A 6,000-nucleotide genomic window follows, 5' to 3' on the forward strand; every position below is an offset into this window, starting at 1 on the left:
CAAAACAGTTTAAATAGTGCGTAGTGAGTGTGAGATGGGAGAAGCGAATCTGCTGTTCCCACTACAGTACTCAGTCCCCCTGTGCCTCTCATACTGTGTGCATCTCGCCTTGCTGAGTGAGCTTCTACTGTACCTGTACTGTTTAAAGATACAGTACGTATTTTTCGTATAACATGGCCCCTAAACGAAAGCCACCTACTCAGGGGCAGCTCTAGCTTTTTTGCCGCCCCAAGCACAGCAGGCAGGCTGCCTTCAGCGGCATGCCTGCGGGAGGTCTGTCGGTCCCACGGCTTCGGCATACCCGCCGCCAAATTGCCGCTGAATCCCCGGGACCAGCGGACCTCCCGCAGTTATGCTGCCGAAGGCAGCCTGACTGCTGCCCTCGCAGGGATCGGCAGGGCGCCCCCTGTGGCTTGCCGCCCCAGGCATGCACTTGGAGCACTGGTGCCTGGAGCCGCTGCTGCACCTACTTCATCTGGTGCTCAACCGAAGAAACAGCAATCTGTTCCAACATTGGAGGAAAAACTGGCTGTGTTGGACTTATTGAGAGATGGTATGTCCATCGCCAACGTGGTGCGTAAATACGGCCGCAACCAATCTAGCATCCGTGCCATCAAGATTCGAGAGAGAGAAATTCATCAAGCCGTGGCATCAAGTGCTCCAGTAACTGCTAAGGTGACGAGCCAAGTGCGTGATAAGACTTTAGTGAAGACTGAAAAGGCATTAAACTTATGGCTGGAAGACATGAACCGTAAACGTGTGTCTATGAATGGCAACATGTTGTGAGAAAAGGCTCTTAGCATCTATGCACTGTTCAAACCTCCCGCCGAAGAGGGACAGCATTCTGATAAGAAGGAATTCAAAGCCAGCCAAGGTTGGCTTAACAGTTTTAGGAACCGCTTCAACCTCAAAAACGTGCAGACTACTGGTGAAGCTGCATCTGCCAATGAGGAGGCAGCAAAAGCCTACCCCGAACAATTAAAGAAAATCGTAGAGGAAAGGGGCTATCTTCCAGAACAAGTTTTTAATGCTGACGAGACTGGGCTCTTCTGGAAAAAAATGCCCACCCACACTTACGTTTTGAAATCAGAAAGACAAGCCCCTGGCTTCAAAGCAGCTAAAGACCATTAGACTGTGTTGCTTTGTGGCAATGCGGCTGGGCATTTAATAAAGCTGGGCTTGCTCTACAGGGCTGCAAATCCCCGTGCCCTAAAAGGCAAGAACAAAAATCTCCTGCCTGTGTTCTGGCAATCAAATAAAAAGGCTTGGGTGACGGCAGCATTATTTCTGGATTGGTTCCACAAGTGTTTCATTCTGGAGGTCAAGCAGTATCTTGAAGAGAAAGGACTTGACTTGAAAGTGTTGCTGGTCGTAGACAATGCTCCTGGCCACCCTGCGGCACTCCGGTTTGCGCATAACGATGTTGAAGTCATCTTTATCCCCCCCAATATCACCTCCATCCTCCAAATTCTCGACCAAGGCGTCATTAGCTGTTTCAAGGCCACATACACGAGGCTTACATTCTCATGGATCCTTACCGCTATGGATGCTGATCCCAATGTTAATGTGATGGAGTGTTGAAAGTCCTTCAACATTGCTGATTGCATCACTTATATTAAACAGGCAATGGATGCAATCAAGCCTGAAACAGTCAATGCATATTGGCGAAACCTATGGGAAGACTGTGTGAATGATTTTAAGGGTTTCCCGATCATTGACAAAGAAGTGAAACTCATTGTTCAGGTGGCCAGGCAAGTGGGTGGTGATGGCTTCATCGACATCCTCGAGGAAGAAATTGAGGAATTAATTGAGGGCCATAGAGAAACATTGACTAACGAAGAGTTAGAGGAACTGATAAAATCGTCTACAGAAGACGAAGATGATGACGAACAGGAAGAGCCAGCAACTTGGAATCTTCATAAATTTTCTGAAGTGTTCCAAGCAGCGAAACACTTGAATGATTTAATTTCTGAATATGATCCTTCTATGGAACGAAGCCTCAAAATCACACGTAGTATTACGCATGATTTGAGATTGTACCAAGAAATGTTTGCGGAGCTCAAGAGATAACAGTGACAGTTGCCAATCACCGTGTTTTTAAAGAAAAAACAAGCAGCAGCAGCAGAGCCTACACAATCAACTTTTCGAGCTGAACCAGAGCCAACCACTTTGTCTACGACTCGCTCTCCGTCACCCAAGCCTGGCCCATCGTCTCCTGGATCGACATCAAGCCCTGACGACTCAATGATAGTGTTGTCAGGGGAAGAGGAAGACTAATCATTGGAGTGTGTACAGTACAAGACTAGCAAGAATAGCCAGGATGACTGGTGACTGTTCAGGTTTACAGTACTGTACTGTACTGTACTGTTTTCATTTTTTATTCTTTCATTCTTCCGTCTCTCTGTTAAGTTATTAAAAATACTGTAAAATTATATTTTGCATATGTAGTCTTTATTATATACTGTACTGTACATTGCTGTATACAATACATAGTACTGTACAGGGTTGTATACACAAAACTGTACTTTATGGGTGATTTAAGGGATTTTCGAGGGTCATTTTGACTATACACGATTTTCACTTTACGCGCTGACTGCGGAACGTAACCCCAGCATAAGATGCGATTGACCTGTATCCACAAAACGAATGATCATCGTCATTTGTTCAACATGACTCACATCTGGTGTACAGTCCAGTATTATTGAAAAGTATTTTGCAGAATAGGCAGCTTCTACACTTTTCTTTTTAATGGCATTTGCTAGGATTTGAATCAGTTCATTCTGCATATTTTTTCCTAAGTAATGAACCTGTGTTTCATGATCAGTTATCTTACGTAGCTGCTCCTTCATGACTGGATAAAACAAAGCTAGGTATTCAACAAATTTTAAAAAGTTTCCATTACCTGGAGTGTATAATTTTTCATTTCTACCGCGACCGCGGAATGCTAAATTTTGCCCATCGAGAACTCTCACTAAAGCAATCATATGTTCCATTCTATGCATCCGAAGAAGTGGGCTGTAGCCCACGAAAGCTTATGCTCAAATAAATTTGTTAGTCTCTAAGGTGCCACAAGTACTCCTGTTCTTAAAGCAATCAGATGCTCTAATATTTGTTGCCAATATTCTTCTTTTTCCTTCATCAAACGTAAATTTTCTTCATCAATAGTTTTTCCTTTTTTCAATCGTAATTCAAGTTCTTTCCAATTTTGAAAACATTCCAAATGTTCTGTACTTCTTTCGTGTGAAGAGAGAATTGAAGATATGTTTTTCCAGTCCTTCGAACCATTTTCAGTAAGTGATGTACCAATTGCTTGATTTCTAAACAACTTGCAGCAAAAGCAAAACACAGAGTCCTTCGACACTGAATATTGTAACCAGGAGTCTACTACAGGCCACCTAACGAGGTGGATGAGGCTTTTTTTAAACAACTAACAAAATCATCCAAAGCCCAAGATTTGGTGGTGATGGGGGACTTCAACGATCCAAATATATGTTGGGAAAATAACACAGCGGGGCACAGACTATCCAACAAATTCTTGGACTGCATTGCAGACAACTTTTTATTTCAGAAGGTTGAAAAAGCTACTAGGGGGGAAGCTGTTCTAGACTTGATTTTAACAAATAGGGAGGAACTCATTGAGAATTTGAAAGTAGAAGGCAGCTTGGGTGAAAGTGATCATGAAATCATAGAGTTTGCAATTCTAAGGAAAGGTAGAAGGGAGTACAGCAAAATAGAGACGATGGATTTCAGGAAGGCGGATTTTGGTAAGCTCAGAGAGCTGATAGGTAAGGTCCCATGGAAATCAAGACTGAGGGGAAAAACAACTGAGGAGAGTTGGCAGTTTTTCAAAGGGAAACTATTAAGTGCCCAAAAGCAAGCTATTCCGCTGGTTAGGAAAGATAGAAAATGTAGCAAAAGACCACCTTGGCTTAACCATGAGATCTTGCATGATCTAAAAAATAAAAAGGAGTCATAAAAAATGGAAACTAGGACAGATTACAAAGGATGAATATAGGCAAACAACACAGGAATGCAGGGGCAAGATTAGAAAGGCAAAGGCACAAAATGAGCTCAAACTAGCTACGGGAATAAAGGGAAACAAGAAGACTTTTTATCACTACATTAGAAGCAAGAGGAAGACCAAAGACAGGGTAGGCTCACTGCTCAGTGAAGAGGGAGAAACAGTAACAGGAAACTTGGAAATGGCAGAGATGCTTAATGACTTCTTTGTTTCGGTCTTCACCGAGAAGTCTGAAGGAATGCCTAACCTAGTGAATGCTAATGGGAAGGGGGTAGGTTTAGCAGATAAAATAAAAAAAGAACAAGTTAAAAATCACTTAGAAAAGTTAGATGCCTGTAAGTCACCAGGGCCTGATGAAATGCATTCTAGAATACTCAAGGAGCTAATGGAGGAGGTATCTGAGCCTCTAGCTATTATCTTTGGAAAATCATGGGCGACGGGAGAGATTCCAGAAGACTGGAAAAGGGCAAATATAGTGCCCATCTATAAAAAGGGAAATAAAAACAACCCAGGAAACTACAGACCAGTTAGTTTAACTTCTGTGCCAGGGAAGATAATGGAGCAAGTAATTAAGGAAATCATCTGCAAACACTTGGAAGGTGGTAAGGTGATAGGGAATAGCCAGCATGGATTTGTAAAGAACAAATCGTGTCAAACCAATCTGATAGCTTTCTTTGATAGGATAATGAGTCTTGTGGATAAGGGAGAAGCTGTGGATGTGGTATACCTAGACTTTAGTAAGGCATTTGATACGGTCTCGCATGATATTCTTATCGATAAACTAGGCAAATACAATTTAGATGGGGCTACTATAAGGTGGGTGCATAACTGGCTGGATAACTGTACTCAGAGAGTTGTTATTAATGGATCCCAATCCTGCTGGAAAGGCATAACAAGTGGGGTTCCGCAGGGGTCTGTTTTGGGACCGGCTCTGTTCAATATCTTCATTAACGACTTAGATATTGGCATAGAAAGTACGCTTATTAAGTTTGCAGATGATACCAAACTGGGAGGGATTGCAACTGCTTTGGAGGACAGGGTCATAATTCAAAATGATCTGGATAAATTGGAGAAATGGTCTGAGGTAAACAGATGAAGTTTAACAAAGACAAATGCAAAGTGCTCCACTTAGGAAGGAAAAATCAGTTTCACACATACAGAATGGGAAGAGACTGTCTAGGAAGGAGTACGGCAGAAAGGGATCTAGGGGTTATAGTGGACCACAAGCTAAATATGAGTCAACAGTGTGATGCTGTTGCAAAAAAAGCAAACATGATTCTGGGATATATTAACAGGTGTGTTGTGAGCAAGACACGAGAAGTCATTCTTCTGCTCTACTCTGCGCTGGTTAGGCCTCAACTGGAGTATTGTGTCCAGTTCTGGGCACCGCATTTCAAGAAAGATGTGGAGAAATTGGAGAGGGTCCAGAGAAGAGCAACAAGAATGATTAAAGGTCTTGAGAACATGACCTATGAAGGAAGGCTGAAAGAATTGGGTTTGTTTAGTTTGGAAAAGAGAAGACTGCGAGGGGACATGATAGCAGTTTTTAGGTATCTAAAAGGGTGTCATAAGGAGGAGGGAGAAAACTTGTTCACCTTAGCCTCTAAGGATAGAACAAGAAGCAATGGGCTTAAACTGCAGCAAGGGAGGTTTAGGTTGGACATTAGGAAAAAGTTCCTAACTGTCAGGGTGTTTAAACACTGGAATAAATTGCCTAGGGAGGTTGTGGAATCTCCATCTCTGGAGATATTTAAGAGTAGGTTAGATAAATGTCTATCAGGGATGGTCTAGACAATATTTGGTCCTGCCATGAGGGCAGAGAACTGGACTCGATGACCTCTCGAGGTCCCTTCCAGTCCTAGAATCTATGAATCTATGAATCAGATTGGGAGCTCATATTCAGCTGATTATCCACCCCCAAGTCTTTCAGTCACTGCTTCTCAGGATAGAGCCCTCCATCCTGTAAGTATGGCCTACAT

The sequence above is a fragment of the Terrapene carolina genome, unplaced genomic scaffold (assembly GCF_002925995.2).
Source record: "Terrapene carolina triunguis isolate 2854851 unplaced genomic scaffold, T_m_triunguis-2.0 Scaffold58, whole genome shotgun sequence".
Lineage (NCBI taxonomy): Eukaryota > Metazoa > Chordata > Testudines > Emydidae > Terrapene > Terrapene triunguis.